The sequence below is a fragment of the Phyllobates terribilis genome, unplaced genomic scaffold (assembly GCF_046119375.1).
Source record: "Phyllobates terribilis strain yellow unplaced genomic scaffold, ASM4611937v1 Scaffold_1__5_contigs__length_1240528914, whole genome shotgun sequence".
NCBI lineage: Eukaryota > Metazoa > Chordata > Amphibia > Anura > Dendrobatidae > Phyllobates > Phyllobates terribilis.
In genome coordinates, this window is record NW_027362761.1 from 829712654 (window position 1) to 829725911 (window position 13258).

At 46.7% G+C, this 13258-nt stretch overlaps 1 long non-coding RNA gene across 1 annotated transcript in view; it reads left to right on the plus strand.

Moving 5' to 3' along the window:
- The first annotated feature begins 423 nt into the window (after nt 1-423).
- LOC141153323 (uncharacterized) overlaps nt 424-13258 on the plus strand; it is a 76394-nt gene continuing 63559 nt past the window's right edge. Inside the window, exon 1 of the long non-coding RNA XR_012247286.1 lies at nt 424-637. This is a non-coding gene — a long non-coding RNA (uncharacterized lncRNA). The remainder of the gene's footprint in view (nt 638-13258) is intronic.

The following is a 13258-nucleotide window of genomic DNA, read 5'->3' on the forward strand; positions in this document are numbered from 1 at the left end:
TTTGTCCTACTTCACAATAAAAAGAAAACCAAATGTTCACAGTTGTAGGCATATTCTTTATCTGAACTGATGCAAACCCTCAAAATAACAAGTGAAATTCCAGGTTGTGAAGTAGCAAAACATGAAAAAAGCCAAGGGGGTGAATACTTTTGCAAGCCACTGTATATATGAGTAAAATAGAGAGGAAAAACAGAGAAGTATTATGTCTTTTTTATTATTTAACCTTTATACACATTTGGAGTAGGCGATGAACAGAGACTCAGGAGCTGTCATAATCAAGGATCACTTTACTTAACCTTTTGTTTGTAGTTTCATTGAGTAATTACATAAGAATGATGTAGTTCATCTTTGGACATCCACCTGACATACAAGGACTTTTAAAGAGATGGGTGCCAGTATCAACCTAATTTGCAAATTTCAATCACAAGGTAAATATTAATAATTTATAGAACCAGTCTGGTTAATCATTTGTAAATGGAGCCAGAAACCATATATATTCACAAGATTTTTCACATCTTCTCCAGGCTTCTGAGAGGTCCTCCCCAAAGAGCGGCAGCCATGAAGTGGGTCACTCTGATTTGTGTGCTCCTCTGCACAATAGCAACTGAGTAAAGACATTTGCAAAAGAGGGATGTAGGTAAGATAAAGTTGTAGCAAGTACTAACCAACATGTAATTATTATCGATGCCGACACACAAAAATTCACTAGTGTTGAGCCACCCCCGTAGTGTTCGAGTTCGGTTCGGTTCGTCGAACACCCGTGTGTTCGTCGAACTGTTCGTCGAACACCTTCGAACACCGTTAAAACCAATGGCAGGCAAACAAAAACACATAGAAACACATAGAAAACACCTTCAAAGGTGTCCAAAAGCTGACAAACTGCTCAGCAGACACAACTAACACATGGAAAAGTGACAAGTACATATAGTCATGCGAAAAGAAAAGAGGTGGAGGAGTAAAAGGAGGGGGAGACACAGATATAGGCATGTCATGCCCTTCTAAAATCCAAAAAGTGAGAAGCCGACACGGCCAGTCCGTTCCTGCCTGTGCCACCTCTGTGTCGCCGGGTTTGTGCCAGAGCCGCGGTGGACCCTGACGGCCAGCCCCCCTATCCCAATACTGGTGCCTGTCCGCCGGTGGGTCGAGGCCCCCCACGGTGGGGGGGGGGAGTAACATCTGCAGAAGAAAGACCATCTTCCAGCCAAACTAAGATGTCGACTTCTTTTCGTGGACAATGTGATACGATCCCATTCTTACGGACACGCCCATCGCTACAAATTCTAGATGAGGCACAAAAACAGCAGGTGCTTCAACGGATATCAAGTGATCCTTCAAGTGGGCTCTCCATCACCTCAATTTCAACATCACAAATACTCCAGTCCTCAGAGGTGTCACCCCAATCGCACTTGCTTCCTCACAGCTCCCAAGTCTCCAGCTGCCCGTCTGAGTATGGGGTAACACAGATGGCTGAGTCTGCCCAGCTGTTTACTCATACTATAGCCTGGGAAACGGAGGTCTGCTCCAGAGCTTCTGTTAATCCAGATGAGGAAATGATCTGATCCGATGCCCAGAATCTTTATAAGTTGGATCCAGGACCAGATGAAGAAGGTTCTGAGCATAATGTAGACCCTTGTTCCCAAACTGTAACTCCTGTTGGTGGAGACAATGATGAAGACGATGATGAGACTCAAATACCTGATTGGAGCGACAACTTGACTTTTCGGTCAGGGCAGGAAGAGGTTGGCTCTGAGGGCGACGGGTGTGATAACACACAGGGTGATGATGACGAGGTTGGAGATCCCACTTACTGTCAACCCACAGTCAGACAGTCGATGAGGTCAGCAGAGGAGGTGGAGAAGGATGTGACTAGCCCTGGGGATGGGGATGACTCGGTACCCGGGCATTTGCCTGGCCTTGGGGATGTCGCGGTGGTCGGCTCCCTGGCCCGTACCCTGGGGTCTCTCTTTAAAAGGGTGGATAATTGTTAATTTTATAAGAGTTCATGACGCCACCTGTGGTATCTGGTGACAAGCACCAGCGCTGCAGCAGTCCACTGAGGCCGGTGATAAGGCAGCTCGATGGTATAGCTCCCCACAGGTGGAGCTAGGTCTCAGGGCAGCGTATGCAGGGGGAATGCAGGACAGGCGAGACCTAGCTGGGTCAGAGCAAGAACGGGAACGGACACGGTAGTCACTTCAGTACCTTTTACTGGTGGAAATTCAGGCACATCCCGGAGCACTGTAGGGTGAAGGGTGCATATCAGGATCCTCCCCAATGAGCGGGTGTAGGGCCTCCTGTTTCTTGCCTCTGCGTAGTAAGTTTCTGACCTGCCTGGAGCTAGGCCTAACTTTGTCTCTGTCCTGCGCTGGCTGACCTTGTGGTAGGGCCTTCTCTTGGAGTTCACGCTCCCAGTATGCGGGGCCTAAGCGTCTCCTGGCTCTGTTACATATCAGCACCTTAGCGATCCTGGTACTTGTAGTTCTCCAGGGATTCCGGTTATGCCTTACTGGGTCATAGAGATACCGGTAAGCTCGGATCCTGTGTCCGGTAAATGCTTCGGGGTGAGCTGGTTAAGCTCCTCTGCCCCTTATGTACTAACTCGCCACTCGCCTTCGGCCTACTCGGGCCCTCACTAGGCTATACACACTAACGGCAGCTTGCCGCGCTTCACTGATCTTACGGCACCGGCACACCTTAAGCTCTATCTGGGCTCCCTGAATCTAGCAAGCAGGAGCCTCGTGCTCCACTGCTGAACTATTAACTGCGTTCTCTAGACTAGACTGAGCTCCACTGCAGACTGACCTCTCTTAGGCTTCTCTACTGCAGGAACTCTTCAGAGGAACTGAACTGCCTAGCTCCACCTTCCCTATTTATATCCCTAACGGGCTCCCTCTGCTGGTCTGAGGTGGAAGGTGGAGATGTGTGAATGTTTATGGGGGCCTCTTGTGGAGGATTCCATCAATGCACTCTTGTAGGATCTGTGATACCAAGCGCAGCGGGGCATCACAGATGCTATTGACGACGAGGTTAGGTTGCGCCTTCCTGAACAGAGACGGAGTACTGGAAGCACGTCAACAACTGCATCCTCAACCACAACTCTGCCTCTGACCACAAGTCGTAGTGGCTCTTCAGGTCACATGGGCTCTAAGCCTTGCATAGCCTGGGCATTTATTCAGATCGATAAGGATGACCCAACTCGTGTTATCTGTAATATTTGTCAGCAAAAGCTAAGTAGAGGCCAAAAAATACATAGTTTGAGTAATTCATGCATGTACCGTCACATGGATATGAAGCATAAGTTGCAGTGGGAAGCTCACTGTGCTACAATGCGGCCTAGCCGGCTGGGCCAACCACCGTCTGCCCCATCTTGTGCATCCGCAGCCTCTTCATCCTCTGTGACTGGGGGGACAGCAGTCACACATGTTTTTGGACGCAGACCTGCCACCTCTTTACCCGCAACAGCCAGTGTGATTGGCAGGTCATCAGTTCATTGGGAAGTGGAAACACCTGCTAGTGTTGAGCGCTCTCCGACATCGAGAGCACCACCTTTGGATCAAGGCACCCTAACATGTCCGCCTGCATCTTCCTCACAGACCGGCAGTTGCCGGGGACACCCTACTCAACACCGTCTAAGCACAACAGCCAGCCCTCGGTCCCTCAGATGTGGAAAAGTAAAAGACCATTTCCTCCAAGCCATGAGAAAGCTAAGAGGTTGAATTTCACCATCTGCAAGCTGTTGGCTACAGAAATGCTGCCTTTCCACCTGGAGGACACAGAGGATTTTCAAGACCTTATGTCCGTCACAGTGCCCCAGTACCAGATGCCCAGTCGGCACTACTTCTCAAAGAAATGTGTGCCTGCGCTCCACTAGCATGTCGCACACAACATCACCGCTTCTTTGAGAAACTCTGTGTGTGACAGGGTGCACTTCACCACAGACACTTGGACGAGAAGGCATGGACAGGGGCGTTACATGTCGCTGACTGGGCACTGGGAAACTATGGTGACAGCAGGACAAGGGGCTGCTGCCCACGAGTTGTGTGTTAATCCTCTTTATCTCGAACTTCCTCCACTGCTTCTGCCTCCTCAACCTCCTCTCGGTCCTCCACCTGCACCCAAAGCCTGTCTGGTAATGCCACCTGCTTTCTAACTGCGCAGAAGGAATCCTGCACACCTCCTTACTATGCTGGCAGCAGGGCTCAACGCATCAGTGTTTACTTTGAAATGTCTGGGAAATGTGAGTCACACAGCTGAGGAGTTTTGGTCAGCTCTGGAGACCCAGTTTCATGAAAGGTTGTCTCCACTGGACCTGCAACCAGGGAAGGCCATGTGCGACAATGCTGCAAACCTGGGTGCGGCACTTCGCCGGGGCAATGTCACACACGTGCCTTGTATGGCTCACGTGTTGAACCTGGTTGTCCAGCAATTTTTAGCCCACTATCCCGGACTAGATGGCCTTCTGCAGAGTGCACGGTCGCTGTGTGCTCACTTCCGCCGTTCGCATCCCGCAGTTCAACGACTTACATCTCTACAGAAGTCGTTGGGCCTGCCAGTTCACCGGCTGAAATGCGATGTGCCGACACGGTGGAATTCAACTCTGCACATGTTGCAGCGACTGTGGCAGCACCGACAAGCCCTGGTGCAATACGTTCTGACGTATAGCCTGGGCCAACGAGATCCAGAGGTGGGGCAAATCACGCTGGAGGAGTGGTCTCAGATCAGGGACCTATGCACCCTTCTGCACAGTCTTGAAATGGCGACGAAGATGTTTAGTGCTGACGATGCCATTATCAGCATGACTATTACGGTGATTTACATGCTGGAGCACATGTTAAACAGAATTCGGAGTCAGGTGGTGGGACAAGAGGAGGTGGAGGAAGTAGAGGAGGAGTTGTATGCGGAAGGGATAACATCTCCAAGGTCCAGACGGTTGGCAGCACCAAGGCGGCAGGCATGGGAGGGTGGGGGAGAGGGATTAACCAGGGCGCATGGTAGCAGCCAAACTGTTGAGGAAGGTGCAGGAGCCGAGGAAGAAGTGGAGGACGAACTGGCAATGGGCATGGAAGACTCATCAGATGAGGGAGACCTTGATCACATTTCTGTTGTGCGAGGTTGGAGGGAGAGGGCAGAGGAAGGAAGCATGATTCTTACCTCGCTACCAACACAACAAGGACTTGGTCCTTCTGGATGCGCAAGACACATGAGTGCCTTCTTGCTGCACTACCTGCAACATGACCCCCGGATTGTCAGAATTCGAAGTAATCCCGACTACTGGGTTGCCACACTCTTAGATCCCCGGTACAAAAGTATATTTGCCGAAATAATTCCTACCATAAAAAGGTATTGACGAATGCAGGAGTATCTGTTGCAGAATCTTACATGTGCTTTTCCACAAAACACCAGTGGTGCACGTAGTGAATCTCACAGTTCTAACTTGCCAACGGTGGGACTGTCGAGTCTTCATCACTCAAACAGTAACAGTAACACAGTATCTGCTGGTAACAGCAATTTTGTGGAATCGTTTCACCACTTTTTTAGACCATCCTTTGCAAGGCCACAGGAGACAAGAAGTCTGACACATAGTCAATGCCTAGAGAGGATGGTACAAGAGAATCTCCAAGTGAACATCGAAGCCATGACTGTGTCACTGGACCCTTGCTCATTTTGGTATTCCAATCTTGAAAAATCGCCGGAGCTCGCCACTCACGCCTTGGAGATCTTGTCATGCCATGCAGCCAGCGTTCTCTCTGAACGTGTGTTCAGCGCTGCTGGTGGTGTGCTGACAGATAAGCGCACGCGGCTGTCCACTGAGAATGTAGACAGACTCACGTTCATAAAGATGATCAAATCATGGATTCGCAAGGACATTTCTACCCCTGTGTCATCCTTGGGAGACTAAAAGCTTGGGGATTTGGTAAAATCACCTCACCAACCGTTTTAAGCAACAGTGGGGCAATTGATGCCACTTAACCCTAGAACACATGACCATAAAAATCTACACTTTCACATACCTGGGGCCCTTTAGGCCCGTGTGCAAATAACATGGAATAACTCAAACTCAAATGACAAACAACTATATACACGAAGAATACCTAGAGTTTCAAAATTCTAACTAAAGCAATCTTGCAGAAAATAGAAAACAATTAACTGGGCGGGCCTGCAAGGCCACAGGTATGCGTTCTAGGGTTAAGTGGTGTCTGTGCCACAATTTTGGGAGTCCCCTTGCTGTGTCTTACGTGACGTTGGCATCGTCAATTCCAGGTGGGTTGGGTCGCACCCCCCCCTTTTAACTGTAAGAAACTACATACACTATGGCTTGGGGTAACACAGATGGTTGAGTCTGAAGAGCTGTTTACTCAGAGGTCTGCTCCAAATCTTCAGTGTCTGCTAGTCAGCGTAGAATTTTTAACTGCATCTAGCCTAGGCAATACTTTGGGCGTAGTAGCCCAGCTGCGAAGCAAGCTGCACCGCCTGTGTATCTAATAAGAATTTTTAAATTAATCTAGCCTAGGCAGACTGTGGGGACCCCCAACCAAACCCAGATGCTCAGCCCCCCTACCGCCCCCCTTTCATGGACAACCCAATAATGTAACTCTTACAACTGGATGGGTGAGGATCGGTCACAGCTTTATTAACTCTTTATACTCATTCCATTAGAAAGGCATTTTATTTCTAAAATAATTCAGCTTGTTGCAGCATGCCCTGGGTCCCCACTCCGGCAAGTTGGCCAACAAGTGTAACTCTCCAACATGTCCTTTCTATTTCCAGGCCACGGAGGATCCAGCGTACTCGTATGCAGGACTCTGACCCCCACCCATCACTCTTAACGCTTGTTCCACTCCGTCCTGGAGTCCTGACAGGAATATGTCCAGTCCAATATCTATTAAGTGAACACCGCCGGGCCGTATGAGGCCTACTTTATCTCCTTCCAGTTGTTGGTGTCGTATCACTACACCGCCTCTGTCTCTTCTAAATTTTGCCATCCGAATATTTATTACCCGCCTTGTCCATTCGATGGCCGTGATGTCTCGCGCACCTTGCCATACCGCTATCGGCACAATCTCTGACCATACTATAGCTAATTTTGTGAAAAATTCTCTGAAGCGCTCAGTGTCTAGTTTCATTATTGCCATTAGTTATGCGCTCTTGTGATGACCTAGGTTGTTTCCCCCGGCCTGTATAACTAAGATGACCGGACCTCTTGCCTCTCTCCCTACCTTGATTACCTCCATTAGTACCTGTGGCCATAGCAGGCCTCTAATACCTCTCCAGTTGAAATATGTGTTATGAAACTCTAATTTCCTCCCGCCTGGGCGGACTTTCGCCCTTTTTTGTGCCCAATATATATACGAGTGGCCTATCACTCACACTGTTGGCTTAGCGTCACCTGTAAAAGAAACAAACCACGTTAGGATAACAAGTCCGGTCTTATGTATCTCGCCAAACACGTGGATCGCCATCTCCCTATCCTCTGAACTTCCGTTTCTGACAGTCCTGCTCTTGCTGCTTCCGTGGCCGCACCTATGCGGAATGAGTGTGTCCCGTAATCTTTGGGGTGGTTCCCTGCCGATGTTATGCATTTATTAAATATAGCTTGGAACAGGTATCTTGATAATGGCGTTCCATCAATGTGTGATACGAAGAAATTACTTTGTGATCTGATGGTTAGATATGTTTTTACTATTGTTACCCGACTCAGTGTACCATTTGTGGGTTGTAGAAGTACCCAAGTACCCCTGCCCGCTGGAACCGTTTTCGATTGGTGTATGCGTACACGTATTGCATTATTGGCTATGACTACTTCCTGGTGTAATAAGCGTCCACTGGTGGTAATTTTGGATTGAGGGACTAATTCGCTTATACATAGCGCCCCGAAGAAGGCGATCACAAATGCAGTAGACATTAGTGTTGCTTCTGTTATGTTCTGCTACCAGAGCTAAGGAAAGAGAGGAGATCTGTCCCTACGATAGAACTCAGCTTTATCCCTACGATGTAACAGGGGACCTGATCCTGCGATCAGACCTGCTAAAGTCCTAAGCTAGTCTGTACGGAGACCTATAGATGTGGGGAAGGAATCCCTACAAGTACTAAGGACTGGGAGGAAAATGGGACACCTCCTAACAGAAATAGTAGCAGACAGACAAACAAACAAAATATATAGAACACTGAGGTCCGTAGACCAAGCAAACTAACAGAGTTAGATACAGAGCACAGGCTAGCTAGAAAGTAGTTATACAATGAAGTCCAGCAAAGCCAGAAGGGCGGAGCAGGATTAAATAGGCCAACAAGGTCATGTGACCAGCAAAGGAAAAAACCTAAGAGCAAGGTTCTAACAGCTTCAAATTGTGAGTGTCATGTTAATGGTGTTAGGGATAAGATGTGAGAAATCAGTTTTAGTGACACGGGACGGGACGTCTACATTCCTGACTTGGCTGACCCCTTTTCCACCCTTTTATGGATTGTCTGATGATGAATCTTTGTCACATCTCCCCAATTCATTAGTTGGAAGTGAAATGCTACTCCGGTCAGACACCGCTGCGCTGACGCCCCTGATATGCCCCTCATCATTAGCTGGTGGAGAAATTCTATGGTGACTTGTGATCTGGCTTGTTCACATTGGTCAACCCGTCTGCCTGCTACTAGTCGTGTCCACTCTTCCCATGCCTTACCGTATGCTTGCCACGTTGACGGGGCAACTGACGCTCTGATTAATGGCATCAACTATTCGCCACTAGATCCCATAGGGAGGGTGGGCAACTGTTGCCCGATGGGTGGGCGTTGTGGAAGAGCTCTGTGAAAATCTGCCAATTGAATTGTTATAAAGCGTTAGCAGCAGCTTTATACCCCTCAGCATAGTGGCTAGCGCGGACTCATACATTGTGTTTTAGGTACAGGAATACTAGCCTGCGTAGTAGGCCTAGCACTGGGAGAGACGATGATGCCATCTTATTAATGCAGTGCGCTAGGCTGGTGTTTTGTGTTATGAAGCGTATATTTTTGTTAGCCAGGCGCGCGCCCCATATTTCTATTGCTACCACTATTGGGAAAAATGATTTTCAGGGCTAGATGCAGCTAAAAATTATTATTAATTTCAAAGCTGGTGGAGCTTGGTATAGATGGCCTAATACAATGAGTCCCACACACTGCTAGAAGCCCAAATATTTTTTCAGAGGTAGATGCAGATAAAAATTATTTTTAATTTGCAACCTGATGGAGGTCAGTATAGATGGACTAATAGAGAAAGTCCCACACACTGCTAGAAGGCCAAATATTTTTTCAGAGCTAGTTGCAGATAAAAATTATATTCAATTTGCAACCTGATGGAGGTCAGTATAGATGGACTAATAGAACAAGTCCCACACACAGCTAGAAGCCCAAATATTTTTTCAGAGGTACTGTAGATGCAGATAAAAATTATTTTTAATTTGCAACCTGATGGAGGTCAGTATAGATGGACTAATACAACAAGTCCCACACACAGCTAGAAGCCCAATATTTTTTCAGAGCTAGATGCAGACAAAAAATTATTTTGAATTTGCAACCTGATGGAGGTCAGTATAGATGGACTAATAGAGAAAGTCCCACACACTGCTAGAAGGCCCAATATTTTTTCAGAGGTAGATGCAGAAAAAAATATATTCAGTTTGCAACCTGATGGAGGTCTGTATAGATGGATTAATAGAACAAGTCCCACACACAGCTAGAAGCCCAATATTTTTTCAGAGGTAGATGCAGAAAAAAATATATTCAGTTTGCAACCTGATGGAGGTCAGTATAGATGGACTAATACAACAAGTCCCACACACAGCTAGAAGCCCAATATTTTTTCAGAGGCAGATGCAGAAAAAAATATATTCAGTTTGCAACCTGATGGAGGTCTGTATAATGGATTAATAGAACAAGTCCCACACACAGCTAGAAGCCCAAATATTTTTTCAGAGGTAGATGCAGATAAAAATTATTTTTAATTTGCAACCTGATGGAGGTCAGTATAGATGGACTAATAGAGAAAGTCCCACACACTGCTAGAAGGCCAAATATTTTTTCAGAGCTAGATGCAGATAAAAATTATATTCAATTTGCAACCTGATGGAGGTCAGTATAGATGGACTAATAGAACAAGTCCCACACACAGCTAGAAGCCCAAATATTTTTTCAGAGGTACTGTAGATGCAGATAAAAATTATTTTTAATTTGCAACCTGATGGAGGTCAGTATAGATGGACTAATACAACAAGTCCCACACACAGCTAGAAGCCCAATATTTTTTCAGAGGTAGATGCAGAAAAAAATATATTCAGTTTGCAACCTGATGGAGGTCTGTATAGATGGATTAATAGAACAAGTCCCACACACAGCTAGAAGCCCAATATTTTTTCAGAGGTAGATGCAGAAAAAAATATATTCAGTTTGAAACCTGATGGAGGTCAGTATAGATGGACTAATACAACAAGTCCCACACACAGCTAGAAGCCCAATATTTTTTCAGAGCTAGATGCAGAAAAAAATTATATTCAATTTGCAACCTGATGGAGGTCAGTATAGATGGACTAATAGAATGATGCTATGCCCAAAAGATTTTACTTCACTAGGTGCAGTAAAAAAATTGGTATTCTATACACAGGTGGTATATCTTGCAACACAGATAGGCTACTCCACTGACTAACACACTCTGCAATAGGCCAAAAAGGATTAGCTTTGCTAGATTCAGCCAAATGCTGTGAAAAAAACTTGCACAGCACTGGCACAGACCTGCCTGGCAAAAACTGATAGGAACTGATGTAACCTAGTCCTGAAAAGGACTCCAATTACAATTAGTCTTTACTCCCACAACCTATCTATTTAAGAGCACAGACCTGCCTGATAAAAGTCGTAGGAAATGCTGTAGCCTAGTCCTTAAAAGGACTGCAATCACAACTATTCCCTACTCCCAAGCTATCTGTAGATTTGTGCGAAAATTGGCTTGAAATTAACAAGGTATAGCGCACACAGCAACAGCGGTGCCGTCTAACACGCAGCTGCAGCAGTGAGAAAATGGTGGCGACGGGGAAAATGGCTTGGTCTTATAGGGCAAGGACATGTGACATACACTGCCAATGACACATGCCCTTGCTTGTGTGAAAAAAAGCACTTCGCTCCGTGTGTGCGCTGCTGATAGGCTGACAGATTGCACCTCCCCACTGTAAATGCGGGAAAGAGAAAAAAAAAATGGAGATCTTCATTATTCCTGCAGAGATCCATCCCCTGCCCCTCCCCCCACCCCGCTGTACACTCAAACTGCGTATTAACATTAATTTTCATCATTACTGAGAAAAAATCCAGTTATGATTTTGGTGCACGAACAGTTATCGAACATAACCTCGAACAGCCGAATTTTTCTCAAATTGTTCGTGTTCGCCGAACGGCTCGAACACCGCCCAAAACAGCTCGAATTTGAGATTGGCGAACAGTTCGAGTAGAACAACGCTCATCTCTAAAATTCACTCAACTTTTCTTTGTTCAACACACAGAAAATGGGGTGTGCTGCTCTGTTACATTAGATCCTGAAAGACCATATGTACAATTTTACAAATTTTGCAGTCAAGAATATTTATTAAACTTTGTTCTTATCTTAAGTGTTGATTGCAAATGTCACTTCACAGTAGTGTTCTAGCTTAATAATTGTAGTACCAGTAGAATTATACCTTTTCTAAAATAGTGACTAGGCATGAGCAAACATTTCAATGTTTGGTTTGGAAAAGTTCGCCGAACAAATTGATATTCGAAGAATTTATTCGCTGAATGTTCCGAATCCCATAGGAGTCAATGGGGGGACCAAAAAAATGCATATACAACACCTACAAACGGGACCAAAAGCTGCCAAAACACATCAAGTTAGGTGTAGACACCAGGAAAGTGCCATCAATTTACCCAGAGTACAAGTACTATAATTATTATTACTGTGACAGCGACATTTATTCAGTTGCGCTTTACATGTCAAAAGGGGTCACCGACTGGTACAACAGGAGGACCCTGGCTGCGAGGGCACACTGTCACGGACTTGGTTTGTGGAACCACTGTGCCACGGACTCCGGAAAGCCTGTAGGGGTGTGACTAAGCAAGCACCGGACTGTTCACTAGAGCCTCTGATGGTGAGGTTAGACTTGGCTCCCGATGAACGCCAGATGCCACTCCAGGACAGACCAACAGACGCGCAGCAACTGGACCCAGTAGGAGAGACTAGATGGTGCAGCAGGCAGAGTCTGTATCAGAGTGCAGCAGGCAGAGTCTGTATCAGGAGTGCAGCAGGCAGAGTCTGTATCAGGAGTGCAGCAGGCAGAGTCTGTATCAGGAGTGCAGCAGGCAGAGTCTGTATCAGGAGTGCAGCAGGCAGAGTCTGTATCAGGAGTGCAGCAGGCAGAGTCTGTATCAGGAGTGCAGCAGGCAGAGTCTGTATCAGGAGTTCAGCAAGGACTGGTACGCAACCTTACACAACTTAGACTGCAGAACAGGAAGGTTCCACTACAGCCAACCCAATAAATGGAGACTCAATCAGGATTCCCCACATTTAAAAAAATTAGCGGCAGCTGCCAGCAAATTGGCATCAATTTCACTACTGTAGAAATAGTGTAAAAGAGACCCACACCTATTCCAGTACTGTCAACCCAGGAGATGGAGATCTAACCAGGAGTGTTCACATTGCCCTAAATGAGGGCCTAACACCACCAAAGTGGCATCAATGTCATCACACTACAAGTAGTTTAACACAGACCCATACCTGTCCCACTACAGCCAACCCAGGAGATGCAGACTCAATCGGTAGTGTTTACATTTAAAAAAATAGGGCCTAAGACCACCATTTCCGTGGCCAACAGATTGGAGATGGTGGAGTTCAACCTTTTAGCTTTGTCATGTGTAGGATGAAACAATCTTTTACGTGACCACAACAGCGAGATTGAGGGCTGGCTGCAGTGCTGAGAGAGGGTGGAGTATGGTGAACAGGAAAAACTGGTGAGTGAGGTGCAGATGTTAGGGTGTATTGAGAAACATGTGGTGTGCTCGGTGAAACAAACACAGCAGGCATGTCCGCTTCCATTACAGCTGACGGGCTGTCACTCAGCCTGACTGGAGCAGGTAAAGAACCGGAGTTTCTGCGATGGGAGACCTGCGTGACAATACTTGGCATGGTAACAGAGGAGGAGGAAGAAGCAGCGGATGCGTTTGATGGGGCAGCTGATGGCTGTTGAGGTGCGCTTGTCCACATTTCAGCGCGGTAAGA